Here is a 19,067-nt window from a genome sequence, read left to right on the forward strand (position 1 = left end):
GAACACTTCCAAATCTCAGAAACTGACACGGACAGTATATATAAAAAAAACATTTCCCAGAAGAAAAACTAGTGTTGATCAACTTACTTCCCCTCCAAGCATTAGCAGGCAAAACACCTACAAACCTCAAAACAGATGAAACACAAACCAAAAAGAAGCCCCCCCCCAAAGTACCCCTAGCTAAGCAACCACAAAAGCCCCTCATTGTAAAAAATTAAAAATAAAAGAAAGGAGGGGCTTTGGTGGTTGTTTTCAGGGGGGCTGTGCCATGCTGAGGACCTCCTATTTAAAGCAAAGGAGTGTCAGGGAGAAGGGGTGGTATGCCTTCCCATTTCATCATGTTATGGTAGCCTCTAGTTTGGCCCTAGGTAGAACTTTGAACCTGAGCTTTCCAGATCCATTCCCAGGGTGGGGCTTCTACATTATTAGACACACTAGTGTGTGGCTTAGGCACTATAATTAGGTAGAAGGGGAATGGAAACAAAATCTTTACACAGCATTTAATACAGCATTATGTTCTCTAGCAATGCAAGTCCCCACTGCCACAGTCCTCCTGTCGTGTTTACTCACATGCCATTCCTGTTCAGTAAAGTTTGTTCCCATTGTTTATAAAAAGCTTCCGGTTTTCAGGTTCTGTTCATTTGATGGTTTCCTGTTGACGGCGACTATGGGCCTGGTAAGGATTGGTCTTTTAAATTGCTCCAATGTCAGTGTCTGCTCCTGTGGACAGAGCAGGAGGCTTCAATTATTCAATTATTGGTTGTGTTGTATTATTCCCCCCCCCCCACTCCATTTTTATGTTTGTTTTTAAAAGGTGAAGAGAGGAAATGGGTATTTAAAGCCTTTCCACCTCATGAGAAAATAATATCGAGGCAGTTATGAAGTTATTCAGCATTAATCCACCATTTGTTTAAACAACAGGAGACCGTCAAACAGTTTGGATCTGCAATCAGGAAACTTTTATTTAAAAGGCATGGGAGCCCTGAAAGGCAAAAAGTAAAAATTAAAAAGGCCACCAATCCAATCAGAAATTGAATTGTCTGACTCTGAACTCAGAAAACGCTGGAATGCAACACTTTGCAAATTACTTTGGGCATAAAAAGAATGAACAATCCGGGGGTGGCATTTCCAGAGAAAATAGCTAGTGCAAGCCAGCCAATGATTGTTTCAGGAGCTAGTGAAAGAGAGCTGAGTTCAAATCTCCACCCAGCCATAGTGTTCGCTGGATAACTTTGGACTGATCACCAGCTCCTCGCCCAATTATGTCACAGGGTGGTAAAGGATAAAATGGGGGGAGGAGAGTGCAAGCCACCTGGAACTTCTTGCAGGAAAGGTGAGATAAAACTATAAATAGCCCCCTAGACATTGTACATTGATGATGATATATGAATAAAAAAGCAGACTAGATCCTCACCTGTTAGTTCTCCATCCCAATTGTATCCTCTTTCAGTGGATAATATTATAATTCTACAGTGTGTCACATCAAAGGGCACACCAAGCCTCTGCCTAATCCTTGCTAGAGAGCTTTGAAATAGTAGTTTTCCACTTACAAGTATCTTCCATGTAGGAAGCAGGTAGCAGTAGCTGGACTTTGGCTGTTTGGGAGCCTCCCCAGGCTTTTTCTACCGCAGCTGGAGAACAGCAGCCTGTAAGAGGGGCAAGAAGTGTTGACCAGCTGGCCCCACTAATGAAGAGCAAGAACTTTGCCACGACTGTAGCTGGTTCCCAAAGTGGAAATCTGTTGTTTGGAGACTGCTATTGGCAGTCCGTCGCCACTGCTGAGGCAGCCCTGGTAGGGCATCAATGAAGGGGAAATGTCACTCTGTTGGAGTAAGGCAAGGGCCTGAGCTTGATCCTAGATGAGAGACTGGAGCAGCGTTCTCTCTCTCTCCCTCTCTCTCTCTCCCTCTCTCTCTGTGTGTGTGTGTGTGTGATGATGATGGTAATGATCAGTTGTATTGATTGTGCTTTTATTGGATTTCTCTTTTTGTATTCTTTTGTATCTTTGGCAACCTTTGGACCGTAAGATGGTATACAAATAAATCACAACATATATCCTACAAGTAAACATGTTTGGCTGTCAGAACGGCAGGCTTCTTGTTTCAGTAATACTTCCCTGATCCAGCAAGGATGGTCCATGGCTGGTCAAATCATCTCTTTGATTTCCTGTGTTTCTCAGTGGAGATTAAATGCTCCTGCCTAACTTGAACAACAAAAAACCATCTCCTGTTCCTGTTCTAATCCTGATAAACAGCTTGTGTCTTTATTTAAAAGCCAGAAGCTGTCCCTTTTATTTCATTTATATATATATAATCAAATCATACAAAGTTTAGCCTGGTGGATGATTTCATCTTTTGGTCTTTCTTCTGTGCTGGAGAGAAACTGGACAGTTGTCATACTTGCTAAAACAGTAGTAGGACTGGTAGATTTCACCAGCAATTTATAGCAATTTTGGCTCATTCCTTGGCTCACTATTTCTCATGATTATGGAGCAATATACGATAAAGCAACTAACTACTCTGTCACTTTAATAAATGTCCATTGGATCATGCCCTATTTTGGTGGGGAAATAAGTAGATATACGGGAGGGTAGTCCTGAGGTTAAGCTTGTTTCTGCTTTTCATCGCTATCATAAATTTAAGAGATCTACTGTAGTGAAGTCTAGCCAGTGGCTAAAGTCTTTGGCTTGGATAGTTTTTGTGCAAGTTCAAATCTCATGCTCCAATGGACTGCTGCTGCTGCTGCATGCTAAGTCAACATCACATTACAGGTGTAACTTTCATATAATATTTTGTGCTGTGAACTGCCATGGCAGTATACACATTTAATTACTACTAATAATTATAATATCACTCAAATCAGAACATATTGATGTAGCGTCCATTCACATATTCACTTGCATACTATCAAGTGGATGAGAAATTACTTGATGTACATGGATGTGTGGGCCAGCCCAGGACTATGAAAGACTATGAAAGTGATGGATGCACTTTTGAAACTTTGCAAAACTCTGGAAATTTGGCCCTGTTGACCCTAAAGCTCTTGTCTTAAATTCCAACCTGTTTAATAAAAAGTATTGCTATGTAAATTCCTTCCCAAAATTACCCATTTGTCCACCCACAGGTCTTTCACACAAGGATTTAGCTAAAGATCACCACATCTCTAAGCTTTTTGCATGCTTCTCTTCCAAGGCCCAGAACTGACCAACGCTTCACTGAAATCTAGAAATGTCTTTCCTTTTTAAATCCCCTGAAGATCTGTCCCTTTGGGGCCAAAAGTGGGTTTTTAAATGTATTATTTGAAAAAAAAAATAGGTTGTGGTTAGATTCTCCTTAAAACAACACAACAATAACAACAGCAACAACAACAACCTACCATTGCCAGATTGGCACAGCTAATTTGAGGAGGAAATTACATTTATGACTTTCCCCAGCCAGTGAACCCTGGCTGTAATGCCATTTCGTGCAGTGCAAAAGCAGATGCAACTGAGGCAGCCCGTTTTCCTAATTTCATTTGCAAGGATCAGGACAGAGGCACCGTGCTGGTATCACAGGCTGGGGGCTTGGTGCTAAGGAGCAAAGCCCTGTTGGGCTCCTTTATTGATGCAGTCTATGGCATCGCCCCAAGTGCATGTTGTCCAATGACTTTCAAGGACAAAGCATCTGTTTCCAGCCAAACTGTTATCACAACAGCCTAAGGTGGAAGAGGCCCTCTGTTAAAGATGTGAAAACAACTGTTTAGGTTAAGGTAGCATTTTGCTTCTATTTTCTGACGCAGTGTCAAATTCTGGGGCAGGACTCTGTGTCGCATTTGTATGCTTCAGCAGGCTACACATACGGTTTCCTTTTCTACATAAGTGTTCTAGGTCCCCTGAACACACGTACACATACAGCCACCCACCAATATAGTATGAGAGCCAGTGTGGTGTAGTGGTTAGAGTGCCAGACTATGACATGGGAGAACAGGGTTCGAATCCCCACTTGGCCATGAACCACACCGGGTGACTGAGGGCCAGTTACTACCTCACGGACTAACCTACCTCACAGGGTTGTGGAGGGGATTAAATGAGAGGGAGAACCATGTACACCACCTTGAACTGCTTGGACAAAAAGCGGGGTATAAATGCAACAAAGAAATAAACAAATAAATTATCCGTATTGTTGGGAAATGTGCATGAATATTCTAAGCATGGGATGAGACTGTTTATGTGGACTCCCATGCCATAGAGGAGTTGTTGTTGTTGTTGTTGTTGTTGTTGTTTTCAACTGGAACTTATCAGAACTCTGTTGCCATTGCCATTATAAGAGAACAACTCCCATGCTATGCCTCAGACCTAAAAAGCGATCATAAGAGGTCATGGTGAGTTCTGGCACCTCTTTTTCTTTGTTGTGGTTAATATGTGTATGGGAGAAAGGGGTCCTTGGTTTGATTTTCCCAGATTGAGAGCTTCTCCTGTTGTTCTGCAGCTGTGCCTTGCTAATATCAGATCTTACCCTCTGAATCAGATCTTATCAGGTGCATGGAAAATGTGAACAGAGATTTTTGCTTAACCGAACTTCAGTTCAGTAGGTAAGATCGGATTTCTATGGAGCATACTGAACATTTCTGAAAATACCATAGACATGGTAATAGGCTGATCAGGATTTTGAAAAATGTTATTTTGAATAACTAGGAAGTAAATGGTGTAAATGTGGTCCCTGGTGATGAATTGAGAACTATTTAGGCCCTTGTAGTAAATTTCAAGCCACATGTTAGGAGAAGATCCATGATTTGATCTTCTGGCTTTTTTTTAAGGATGAATGGGTCAGCTGCCTTGACTAGCTTCTGCAATTCTATTTTTCTTTCAAGTTACAAGAAATGAGAACTTTCTGACAGTGAGAGCTGTTTGACAGTGGAACCTCAGAAGGTTGTGGACTCTCCTTCCTTGGAGGTTTTTAAGTAGAGGTTGGATGGCCATCTGCCATGGATGCTTTAGTTGAGATTCTTGCTTTGCAGGGGGTTGGACTAGATGACCCTTGGGGTTCCTTCTAATTCTATGATTGTATGATTCTATATCTAAAGAGTTAGTCTGCATGCTGCAGCCATGCGGTAAAGTACACAAATGTTACAAGCCCGTCAGCATTTTCTGCCTAAAGGGGGGAAGCATAATCAACCTCCAAAATACTATTTCTCTTTCCAAAACTCTATGCCACAGGAGCAGCAAGGATCCTAATTGCTAAAAACTGGAAAAAAGAAACTGTGCCAACAATAAAGGAGTGGCAAGACAAACTGTTAAGAGTATATTGAACTGGCTAGATTAACAGAGGCAATTAAAGATCACACTAGACAAGAGTTTCAAAAAGCATGGGGAAAATGCAGAGAATACTTCACAAAACAGTGCCCTAAAATACATACCTGGACTTGTTTTGATTAATGTCTGCAGGAGACTTTGTGGATATTAAAGTTATAATTAGAAAAATCTTAATAATTATTCATAAAGGAACCAGTTTATAAGAAGTAAATAAGGAGGCCAAATACAGGATAAAGGAAGTCTTTTATTTGGTTGTTTGTATTGTTGTATGTTATGCTCAGTGTATGTTATGTTGACGTTTAATGAGGGTGGATTTGTGTATTGGGGGTGGGGGGGTTTATGTTATGTTGTAAATAAAATTCCAATATTTTTTTTTTAAAAAAAACACCACAACACTCTAAAAAAGACGACTGCCTCCATTGCCCAGGCAAGTGACTATATGGTTGGCGGGCAGGAGAGAGAAGAGTAAACTGTGATGGCCAAGACATAAGCAGCCTGTGGATGTGTCAAGGCTCATGCAATTTTGTCAGCAAAGGCTGCCACAGCTGCCACCAAGCAACATGGGAAAACAGCTTGCCGAGTATAAAGCGAATCAGGGGCTCCAATAGCGACCTTTCCCATTGCTACAGGCTTGTCCTGTTCTTTCATGGCATTTGCGGGTCACCATACAAGGACATTCGAGGCCCAATGGGCTTTTGGCAAACACATCCGTATTGTTCTGTACTTTCACCCTTCTGAAAAGAACTAATCAAGTCCAGATTTAGTTGGAGAAACTCAAGCTGAATGTAACAAACTTGCCTCAACTTTAGTAGTTGGGTCTCCTGGGAATGCAGTTGCTCTTATATGGAAATGAACGGGAAGAAACTCCCGCGATGGAGCCAGAAGAAGGAAGAGTCGCTGCAGTTGCAAGATCAAAATATATCTGTATTGATAGTTAAGGCTCATCCAGACTTCCTTTTGTGCCACATCTCAAGGCACAGGTCCGCACTTTAGAGCACTGGGTCCAAGTGCTTTTTCTTTTTGCCCCAATGCTTCCCCTGGGAAAACCCTCTCCTTACCACTGAAAATAATTCTGTGGAAAACCCAAATTGCTGTTTGTTCTGATTCGGCATTAAAGAGCGGGTTTTCCTGGGGAAAGTGGATGAGAAAGAAAATAGACACAGACCAGGAAAGTGCAGATCTGTGCCTATTGAGTGTGGGGCAAAAGGTAAGTGTTGATAATCCCATAGATAAATAGGTGTGAAACCATCAAACAGCACTTCAGAGGTTTTTTTTCTGGATCCTGGTAGGATGCAGTTAATTACTACTACTACTACTACTACTACTACTACTATTATATTTAACTGTGCTTCACCCTAAGGTCCCAGGGTGAGTTACAACATTAAAATACAATATTATCACTTCTGAATCCACTGCAAATCAGTTCCACTGAGTAACGACTAGCACTCTGGGCAAAAGGAGCAATGTCGTTCCACTCTATTTTTTTTATTTATAATTTTTTATTGGGTTTTTGACAATTTTATACACATATGTCATTCCACTCTAGTTATACTGTTCATAATTTTGTGAACCTCTTTATTATGTCCACCACCACTCCTTGGTCCTCTTTTATCTGAACTGAAAAATTCCCAAAGACTGGGGGTTTCTTTCCAAGTGAAGTTGTTCTGGTCCATTAAGGATTTCAGTTACCCTTTTCTGTAAACTTTCCAATCTGTCAGTGTCATCCTATGCCTTTTTCACTTGGCATAAGTCCCACCATAGGAGCCCACTCCAGGGGGCCGTGGGTGCTTGGGCACCCACAATAATATAGTTGCAGGGACTGGGCACCCACAAAGTCAATGAAAAAAGGCAAGATGGAACTTATCCTCCCATAGCTGTGCTTAGAATTGTAGCTAGGAGTTGATGACTAGCTCAGTTTTGGTTTCTGTAACTTTATTATTTTCCCAATCTTAAATTCTCATCAACATTTTTCTGCATCAGTTTGCAAGTCCTCGTGAAAATATATCAGCATTTTAGTGCACACTTCTAATACACAGGTTTTTGTATGTAATTTTGCCTAATTTGCACATTTTTGTAAACTATCGTCCCTAACTTAATGCACTTTGGAATTTTTGTCACTAATACATAAATTTTAAAGTGGATATATACAAATATATATCCTTTTTTCCACACAATTTGTATCCAGTAAAGTATCTAAGTTGAAATACTTGCTTGTTTAAGAAGATACCATTTGTTTTTGCTTTTGGAAATTTCACTACCAACAGCATTGAAAAGGCTTCTTTCACAATGCCCGTAATATTTTAAAACTTGTCTTCCAGGTGTATAGCTTAAACAAATAAAAACTGTTACCACTACGCTTGACAACTTGCAGCTAAATGTGCGGACTGACTCCATTGTACTTGTTACTTGAAAGTTCTTTCTTTGGACTGATGAATTCTGACGGCTCATTCACATATAAAAGTCCCCATGCAATGCTGCTGAGCAAGTGTGCACGAACCGCTCTCAGCTTAAGGACTGATCATGAGTGAAATGTGGTACTTGATCTCCCTCCATCACTGCCCACTTTTACCACTCCTTGCCAGTTGCTGTTTGTAGGCCCTAAGCCATCTGGAGCAGCAAGTGGTGCTGTTCCCCCAGATGCTTTCGGTTAGTGCAAAAGACAAAGACTTAGACATCTGCTCCTTTTCTTAGGGGTGTAATTACTTAGCCACCATGGCAGCAGCTTATACCCTTCTAATAACCAGCACTAACTTCCCAGCCTGCGCCTCCACCAAGTCATCTCCACACCTTGAGATCTACAAGGGTCTTTCTTCTGAGTCCCTGGTGGTCTTTGCCAAAACTCCAGCGCTATTTGAATTCTGTAGATTTCCACTATCACTTTACCTAAACTGCTACTTTCGACGATTCAGTGTTACATGGACATGATACACCTGAGCTAGAGAAAGGCATCTTTCAGAAGTGGATGGGCACAACTTTATGATTGTGGGCTGTTGTTGTTGTTGTTTTTAAAACACTTCTGCTTGCAAAGTAGTGTTGGCCTGAGGCATCCGTTTTATCAGCTCGGCAAGCCTGGGACACAGAGGGCTTTTCTTCTTAAGCTGACCCAGATGCTAGGGTCAGTGTGCAAGGGCACCCTGAAGGGGACGTGCCAGTTTTTGCCAGCACAGCTGCTCCTTCTTGCTGGCAGCTGGGCTTGAATATTCATGGCAGTAAACGATCACGGCTGGCATTTGTTTGGCACCTCGAGCGGGCAAACTTTTTTGAGGCTCCAAGAACACAGCTCTTGTTCCTTTCAGTATGGTTCTCTCCTTGCATCCCGGCTTTGTTTCAATTTAACACGGTGGCATGAGTAGCCCAATTAGAGGCTGGGGTGAAGCTGACAGCCTGGTTAAGTGTCTGTGAAATTGGCTTTGGAGGACAGATGACCACGTACAGCTATCTTTCACCCCCCACAAGCAGATTTGAAACAAAGAGAAGACAGAAGAGTTTTTTTTAAGGAGTTCTCCCCCCCCCCCAATGATAACAAGTTAGCACATCTCAGCTGTTTGGAAAGCAGGAAGAGTCCTACAGGTATCACCGGTGGGACGCGGGTGGCACTGTGGTCTAAACCACTGAGCCTCTTGGGCTTGCCGATCAGAAGGTCGGTGGTTCGAATCCCCGCAATGGGGTGAGCTCCCATTGCTCTGTCCCAGATCCTGCCAACCTAGCAGTTTGAAAGCACGTCAAAGTGCAAGTAGATAAATAGGTACCGCTGCGGCGGGAAGGTAAATGGCATTTCTGTGCGCTCTGGCTTCCGTCATGGTGTTCCGTTGCGCCAGAAGCGGTTTAGTCATGCTGGCCATATGACCCGGAAAGCTGTCTGTGGATAAACACCAGCTCCCTTGGCCTGAAAGCGAGATGAGCACCCCAATCCCATAGTTGCCTTTGACTGGACTTAACTGTCCAGGGGTCCTTTACCTTACCTTACCTTTACAGGTATCATCACTGAGATGATTAATGATTTCCTGGTGACTGCTGTGAAATATAACGGAATCTGAACACACAAAAAATATGATGTCCATGAAATCAGATCACAAAACACAGTTTTCCCACAGCAAATGCCATGTGTGGAAGCAGCCTAATTCATGTGTTAGGTTGCGGCTAGCCTATGAACTAGATTGTGAAGCCCAACACATTGGCAAGAGAGCAAGAAATGTTATGATTTTCTTTGGAAATCAACACAACAATCATATAAACAAGAGATCACATCATATCTTGGCCGATATAGTGAGGCAACAAATAACAGTTCCAGAAGTTCACAGCACATTTAAAGTCCTGTTTAGTGCATGTTACCGGAAAACATCCTTCCATGCATCTGGGGTGCTTTCCTCTGTGACTCTTGTTCATAAGTTTATGAAAGCTGTCCCACAATACACAGATGGCATTGCTGTGTATACTCACAGCACACAGTGTCCTTACAGTGCATGTTAGCTATTTGGCCAAAGCTATTCCACAGACCCTTTGGCACTAGGACTCAATCAAAAACTTAGCTGTATTTTTATTTTTTCCAAATTTTTCCCACTTCAAATCTAATAGCAACAGAAGGCATGTTAAAAAGGTCTTTGGGTATCAGATTCTCATTTGCACCCACAAATAAAGATAATCACAGGCTCACATGAATCTCCTGCCCAGTGGTTGCAGAAATTTGTTGATGAACACATTGCCAAAATGCCTGTACCGGCAGACACATCTACCACATATGAAAATACCGTATTTTTTGCACCATAACACTCACTTTTTTCCTCCTAAAAAGTAAGGGAAAATGTCTGTGCCTGTTATGGAGGGAATGCCTACGGGTGGCATGCCTACGGATTTTCCTCCTCTAAAAACTATGTGTGTGTTATGGTCGGGTGCGTGCTATAGAGCAAAAAAATACGGTATATCCCATGAGTGTTACAAACTCTCCATCATTCTGGAGAACAGGTCACTGTAATTCTAGATAGTCCATGGGAAGTGAGATACCAATAATAGTTTAATGGAGTTCTCTCTTTTTTATGTGAACACTAATCTTGATTTTATTCTGTGAACTGCCCCAAGGCCTCCAGGTTTAGGGCAGTTCTGTATATAAATTCAACAAACAAACAAACAAACAAACAAACAAACAAACAAACAAACAAACTCACTGGGTTTTTATTCTATACCTTCGCCTACTCTTCCTTAGGCAGTTCCAACTCTAGATTTTCTCCCATATTCCTTTTATTCTCTATCTACTTTCTGTCTGATTGGCTCTCAATGGACACCAAAACCATAATGATTGGACACACCCTCCTTTCCTCTCACTCTTGTTCCCTAAACTAGTACGTGTGCAATTTAGTACAGTGGTACCTCAGGTTAAGTACTTAATTAGTTCCGGAGGTCTGTTCTTAACCTGAAACTGTTCTTAACCTGAAGCACCGGTTTAGCTAATGGGGCCTCCCGCTGCCGCTGCGCCGCCGGAGCACAATTTCTGTTCTCATCCTGAAGCAAAGTTCTTAACCTGAGGTACTATTTCTGGGTTAGCGGAGTCTGTAACCTGCAGCATATGTAACCTGAGGTACCACTGTATACATGTTTGTGCTGCACACCAAGCCAGAGCAACTGAGGAGATGTTCATTAGCAGCTGGGAGCCTTAATTGACTCCTTTCCTCCCATGTAAGTCCCAATGGAGGGTACAATCTTGTTGGCCTTCAGATTTGGCTCTCGCTCTCTGCTCCCTTCTGTACTTCAGCCAGGAATCTGAGGCACACACTCAGCGCTTGTGCCAAAGGGTCCTGTAAATTCCCCAATGCCGTTTCTGGGATAATTGCTGGCCTGACTTTATCTACAAGGCCTGAGGCTTTCATGCACTCTTGCATTTTAGGTCATCCCTGTTCCGATTGTTCATCTTTCCCATCATCTGTATCCAGGAGTAGCAGCAGCAGCAGGGACCTTATGATGGGAAGAAGAGAAACACCTCCAGGCAATTATTTCTATGGAGGAACAGTAGTAACTTTCCTCTACTCTTGCAGAATCCAGTGGTACCACTTTAAATGTGAATACCAAGCGGGAGGAAATCTGATATGGTACTTCCCCTAACTCAGGAGTGAAGAACCCTTTTCACCCCAAGGGCCACATTCTGTTCTGCACAAGCTTCTGGGGGCCACATGTCAGTGCCTGGCTGGGTCTGGGGCAAAAGTGCATGGAGCAGTGAATGTATATAGTTTCTACACACATTTGCAACCCCCTCACTCACTCACCTCACAGAGTGTTTGTTGTGGGGGAGGAAGGGAAAGGAGATTGTTAGCTGCATTGAGACTCCTTCGGGTAGTGATAAAGTGGGATATCAAATCCAAACTCTTCTTCTTCTTCCTCAGGCTGGACAATATCCCCCAAGCACCACTGTCTGGAGCTGGTTGTCCAGGTAAAATCAGAGTCCCTGCAATGCAATGCCCCCAACTCAGCTAGTTGCCCAGAAGGATGCTATGACCAATATTACTGGAAGCCACTGAAAGATCAAGGAGAGTCAACAGGGTCATCTCCCCCATTTATCTCCCAACACGGGTCATACAGGGCAACCAAGGAAGCCTCAATGCTGTTTGAAATGGATCTACTTTCTACTCCAAGAGTACCTGGATCTGTTGGCAACCACTCACTCCCCAGGCCTCTGTCATGAAATTCTACTCAACATTGATCCAGAGCAGATTCCGACGTATAGTTAGCAGAGTAAGATCTTAAACATGTTGCAGGATTCCCAAAAAATAGTCCAGAGGCAATTAATATTCCATCCAGCAGAGCTTTACTGCTACTGAAGGCAAATTAGCATAATGGTCACAAATCCCATACATTCAGGATTGGCACAGTCCATAAGAAGTCCAGTTGCTGTAGACTTAACTGATACTTACAATAACTTATAATAAGTCTAAACCTTAATACTAAGCATACTACAGTATGTACAGAACACCACACCAGAAGGAAAAGAGATAGAAAGAGAAAGTGAAACCCAGGCTCCTTCTGGCCTTACTTTTATAGTCAGCATGACCTAGACTGAAAGAGAGAAGAGAACTAGTTTAAACCAGCTGTACTCAGCTTCTCTGCAGGAATAACCCAAATATCATGAACTTTCTGCTTGGTTCTTTCACACAGAGAAGCTTCCAGAACCCTCTTGAATTAATTAGAAGAGGAAAGATATATGCATATCAGATCAATACTTTCTGTACTAAGAAATGGAAACTGACAGCCTCCCTGTCACAGATTCATTAAAGACAGCTTAAGCAACCCTGATGGAATGGTGCAAAGTGTGGCCTTGTGACCCACAGCATCCTTCAAAAGAACATTTTCTGCCTTCCAGAGTAATATCTGCACTCTGATTTTCTTTCTTCAACTATGTTTCTTTTCCATTTCATCTCTCTCTACTTTCTCAAGCAAGGAAGTAGGGTTGCATAGGCTTTGCCGCCTTCCTCAAACACAATCAGGATCCCTCCACGTTTTTTGGGCACCTGCCACTCTTCCTTCCCCATATCTGGTATTCGCTCTCCAACATCCCAAAGACCTACCACTCTACGGAATGCATTGCTCTTTCTATTTTTGTAATAAATGGCATATTCTTTTTACTCTAAACTCTGGCTTGTTGATTGATTGCTAAATTCCCTCTTCTACAAGTATAATTGGCCCTGTGGCACACTGTGACTCTTAGCTAAGGACCGAAACATGTATTGGTCAAGTGCCATGTGTACATGTACAGATGAGGCTATGCGGTAACAGTTGGGATCCTTCTTGAATTTAATTTTTAATTTCATATATTAGACCACAGGGAGCCCCCACCCCCAAATATGCTTCTGGGATCTCTGTTAATCCTTCCAGTTGCAACCCGGCAGGCTTATCTGGGCAAGGCCTGGGAGACCACAAAGGCCAGGCAGAAATGCAAGGCAGCCTCTTATTTTGAACTAAGCATTGCAGCATAAATATTACCAGAAGACCGTTGGCTCTGTTTCCAAGAATACAAACAATTTACCAGAGAGAAAGCTGAATGAGAGGATCACTGGTTCTTAGCAACACTTCACATTCCAGAAATCCCTGAGTCTAAATCAATAATCTTTACACAGCAAACTGCTGCCCTTCAGTGCAACAAATTGGGAAAGTTTGCTGAGTGGGGCCTTCAGGGAGGGAGGAGAATTGAATGTCGAAAAATAGGAACTGAAGGAAAATTTGGAAGGGGAACACCACTCAAGAGCAGGAGACCCAAAGTCCAGTCCCTGGTGTTTCAAGTTAAAAGCATCTCAAGTAGAAGATAATGACACAGAACTCTACCTCTACCTGACTCCCTGGTGTAGGGTTGCCATATTTAAAAAAGTGAAAATCCGGTCACAAAAGTTGCTGTTACAGCTGCTCTCCAAGGTAGGGCTGCCATACACCCAGATTTTCCTGGACATTTCAGCGATTTCCCCCAGATGCTGTTTATGAGGGCTATGTCCGGAAAATTCTGGACGTTTGGCAACCCTACCCTGGAGACCTGCTGCCAGTCAAAACAGACAAATGCTGATGTAGACAGATCAAAAAATTGACTCAGCATAAGGAAGTTTCATATGATCCTATATAATATGACAATCAAACATACCTTCATGTGAATTCTGGGTGTATCTTTTGGTTTCAATAAAGTTTCAAGGAACTGACCGCAAACGCACCATATATTTAAAGCACTTCACTTACCAAAAGATTCCAGGGAATGGTCGTTTACCCCCACAGAGTTAGAATTCCCAGCATGCTTAGCAAACTACAGTTCCCATTATCCTTTTGGGATCGGGGAGGGGGATGTACTAGATGTATGCTGCACATGCAGAGTCAGTTTGATGCAGCTCCTTGAAACCAGGCGTAGCCAAGACAGTGCCTGCCAGATGTTGTTGGACTTCCACCAGGCCCAGCCACCAATGCCAATGGTCAGAGATGATGGGAACTGTAGTCCAACGACATCTGAAAGGCACCTCAGAGACAGTTTTAGGGTGGTGCAACCAGTCCAGTCACACTGGGCACCATGCTGCAGGGGGTACCAAAACAACGCTGTAGAATAGAACAGGAGAGGCATTGGGGTGCCAAATTTGAGCACCACACAGGGCACCACTGAAATTAGAGAGCCCAAAGTCTGCCACTGTTCCCCAGTCAGGGGTGCTGTAATTCGGGACAGGCAGCTGCAAAACAGCCAACATTTTAAATTTTCCAAGGTGCCCCGTTGCTCTGGGGGCCTCAGCATGCAGAGCACATACGCTGACTTTCAGCGTTTACACAGGATTGCAGTAGTTTGGCAGCTTGGATTCTTTATAGCAAGTGAGTGACTGAATGGCGTTACTTTTAGAGAAAACGACTGGTGTGGAAGCAACCCTAGAATACTACTGCAAACAGCAGGAAGCAATCAAAACTCGGTCGATCTTGGAAGGGAGAGGAGAGAAAGACTCAGCATTCCTTTCCTTTGTTTATGGATACAAAAATTACACAGACCGCTGATGCAAGCGGATATCAGTATCAGAGGAATTCCCCACTTTACTACAAGGTTGTGTCAATTGCAGTGCAGAGATGCTGAGAAAGGATGTCAGGGCCAGCTCTACCATTTGGCAGAATGAAGTAGCTGCCCCAGCTGCTATTGGGGGGCGGCATTAGTGGCAGCTTCCCTCATGAGCCGTATCTCCTGAGTCGTCCCCCAGCCCTTCCCCTCTTGGTGTACTGTGTTGCTTTGCTGGAAGCTCTTAAGCTAGCCTGCTTCCCTCAGGTGCAGCAGAGGATGTTGAAATAAGGTCCAACTGCCAAGCTTGTTGGTTTCTGTGCATGCAAAGCGGGTGACATCTTGCCCTTTGCCTCAGACAACAAAATGTCTTGGCTGGATCCTGAAGCGCATGTATTTCATTTCATTTTTGCCCCTTGCAATCCGAGTATTAACACTCTGAATTTTTCTTATACGCATGTACCCCTTTGTAGTTTTCCCTTTAATAAATGGTTGGTTTGAACAGAGTCATGCAGGCCTCAATGACATTCACACATAATGGAGAAAAAAACATGGAGGGACCTTGGACTCCTTCAGGCTGTTGGTTGTTGTTGTTTTTTTGTTGAGGTATCTATTTGTGTCTTTTTGAGGATGTGTGTCTGTGTTTGTTCTTATATATAAGCATTCTTCTTGCTTTCCACATGCTATATACTTCATATTCTGTTCTTAGGATTTTATTTTAAATAAATTTTCTTCATATATGTTGTTCATTTGTTTTCTTCATTCTTTATCCCCCCCCAAATATAACAAAATACAGATAACAAATAATAATAATAATAATAATAATAATAATAATAATAATAATAATAATAATTGTCAGGGGTTCAGGAGCAGAGGCACAGGGGAAAGAGGAAGCGGAGAGCGAAGGGGAACAATCCGAGGGCAGTGTAGGTGAGGATGACAGTGGGGCAAGAGATTCCATGAGCCTGTCCAGTGATTCGGAAGATTCCCAGAAGGGGGCACCGATAGCCAGAGCAAGGGGGGTCCCGGGAGGGAGGCACCAGAAGCAAGGGACCAGCGGTGATTCCCAAAGCAGCAGCTGGAGATCGGGACCAGTTTCCCCACCAGAGCGTAGCGGGGGGGAAGAGTCCCAGGTGTCAGGACCAGTTTCCCCTCCAGGGGAAAGAGAAGATGAGTCAGGGCTGACCACGCCCCTATCGCTGAGTGAGGGAATAGAGGGGAAGTCAGATCCAGTTAGCCCCACCGAAGGGGGAAGCAGTGAAAGGAGCAGTGTAACGGTCAGGAGGAAGGTTACCGGCTGGGCGCGCGCGCCAAGTTCAAATGCACAGGCGCGCGGGACAGCCGGGAGCGCGGACTGGGAGCCAGGTCCTAAAGCACGCCGGAGGCAGGGGGAAGAATCTGGGGACTCTTCAGCATCAGCATCAGAAGAGTCCAGAAAGGGCAACACCCCAGCGGGCAGAAGGACCCAGAGGAGAAAGGAGCAAAGGAGGAGGTGGAGCAAGGCTAGGGTCTTGAACTGGTGTCTGGGGGGAGGAGATTCAGACGGAGCTTCAGCGGTCTAGGGTTGAGACGTAGAGCTGCGCGCCGCGGCTTTGGAATCGAAACTGAACCTTAATAAAGACTTTTGTATATAACAAGAACTGGCGTTGGTCCTCTGTGAGCTGGGACCTTGGGCAGCTCTGACAATAATAATAACAACAATGCTGAAAAAATCCTGGTGTGTGACATTGATAATTAGAATGTTAATAGCTCTGTAATACAATATAGTGTAGCCCTTTGGATAACATATTGCATTTTGTCTTGTTTTGTATATTGTACTGTTCTGGATTGGAGAATATGGTGCTGTGTCTTTTTCCTTCTAATTTCATCACTGATACCCCTGGCACTGATAGGAAAAACCATTTGACATATTATATCTTAATCCACTATAAAATCAAATATTTGTTCCCATCTTTTATCTACTTATGAAAGCTATTTGTCATTTTGTCCCATTTATACTTTCCAACAATTCTGCTGCTTCTTCTGCATTCTGTATACAGTGGTACCTCGGGTTACATACGCTTCAGGTTACATACGCTTCAGGTTACAGACTCCGCTAACCCAGAAATAGTGCTTCAGGTTAAGAACTTTGCTTCAGGATAATAACAGAAATCATGCGCTGGCAGCGCGGCAGCAGCAGGAGGCCCCATTAGCTAAAGTGATGCTTCAGGTTAAGAACAGTTTCAGGTTAAGAACAGACCTCCGGAATGAATTAAGTACTTAACCCGAGGTACCACTGTATAAATTCTGCATACCTATTCTGCAACAAGTTATTGCCACTGTTATGTACTGAAGTTCTCACTCGGGGCCAGCAGGGAGATACTGTACATAGTTTTCATTCAGGTCCATATATGCAAATAAGGGATTGAAAGTGACGTTCAGTGATTGGATAGTTACAGAAAATGGCCACTGTTGCGTTCTAGTGGAGCTCTATATAAGCAGGCTGGCTGAACCCTTCAGTTCAGTTCTGTTCTGGCCTGTGAATAAACAAGAGCTGTGTGGAGAATCGCTGCGTCGTCTAATATGTTCATCTACAACTTAACAGCCACAATATAATTGCATTAGGGGTGGATTTATACTGGACTGTCAACATATCGTTCCACTGGATTAGTTGTTTTGCGATGCTTCCTCAGTGTTCTTACATCTTTGCGATCTAGAAAGGCACTCCTGCGCTATAGTGCAACAAAGCATGCAGACATAAAATAAACCGGAACATTTGTAGTATAAAAAGTTACAGTATTTCAGCAGGACATGAAGCAGTATGTCTGCCCCAAAGCAGCATTGAAAGTGGGATTGTAGAGACACCATTAAACTATCATGAACGTGCTTAAAAAATGATGTTTAAAGGATTTGTAAACATTTCTGGCTCCCCACCCCCATACACAAAGGTATGAACTTCCTTGCACTATTCCTTCCTTCCCCCTTGTGGAAATTTTTGGGATTCTTAGGAAAGGCTAAGGGGAGTTTTGTCTTCAGCTGCTTCTGTAGAAACGGACTACAGGTTGAATTAAAGATTAACGAACTTTATTCTGACGAAGCCTGGAGGAGTAACACATTTCTCCAGCAAATTCAACCTTCTGACCCAGCTCTTCATGAGCTGGCCTCTTGTTTCTCTGAAAGGGGCCATGAGCCAGATATTTAATTAATAATGTATATATTACAAATTCCATGTAATGGATTCTTAAGAAAAACAGTTCATTTGTTAGCAAACAGCTAGCAGAGTTTCTCAGAAAAGCATTGGTTTCTCATTTGCTTTTTGCCACCAAAGGCCACAACTGCAAAAAAATATTTTTTGGGTGTGTGTGGTGGTGGGGAGATTCAAGGGCTGGCAGCTCGCTGTATTAGAGACATGATCTCGTTTTTAAATTAATGAGAAGACAATGTAAACGGGAATGCATCTTTTCTCAGCTTGAATTAACTTTATTGACTATGGTATATTAGCTGAGGAGAGCAGGGATGTCTGGCTCCCAAAACACACCCTCCAAGTGTCCCTATTTTCCAGAGACAGTCCTGGAATTACAAAAGCCACCCCAGCTTTAATTTGATCCTGGAGTGTCCCTATTCCCCATGCAAGTGTTGCCACCACTGAGTTCAGGGAGGAGGGTGACCTGGTGCTTGTCCACAGCAACAGTGGTGGCAAGGGAGCATCCCATTGCCTCTCCATGGCCACTGCTGCCAGCCTTCTCCCTTGGGCAGCTTGTAATGGCTGCTGGAGGCCCAGCCCTGTGTAACATGCCAGCTCTGAGGGGCAGGGAGAGGTCAGAGCTACCCTGGGCAGGAAGAAAGAGGCAGCAGAGCAGAGCACAAGGAGTCTTGATTTTTTACTTTTATTTTTTTCAAAAAAAGCGCTTTGTGTGTCCACTTCTAATCCTGCCCCTTTCTAAATTTTATTTATTGGTGTGTGTTTTTCTTTTCTTTTTTGTAAATCAAATTTTCTCTGCAATGTTTGTCTGCGTGTGAGGCGATTCGCCACTTCCGCGCATGTGCGTGACGTCATTTTGAGTGTCTGCACATGTGCGAGCGGCGAAACCTGGAAGTAATGTGCTCCATTACTTCCGGGTTGCCACAGAGCGCAACCTGAAAATACTCCTGAAGCTACTTCAACCCTCGAAGTATGACTGTATAACCATATTTCACTTCTTGTTTTCTTCTAATTGACTTCCTTTGTCCCCAACGCAGATCTACTTTCATATTTAATAAACTGTTTCCTTCTCATTTCATTTTTTTCCCTACTTTTATTTCTATTTTAGA

This window comes from Podarcis melisellensis (genome assembly GCF_964234715.1).
Source record: "Podarcis melisellensis genome assembly, chromosome: 1".
NCBI classification, from domain to species: Eukaryota; Metazoa; Chordata; class Lepidosauria; order Squamata; family Lacertidae; genus Podarcis; species Podarcis melisellensis.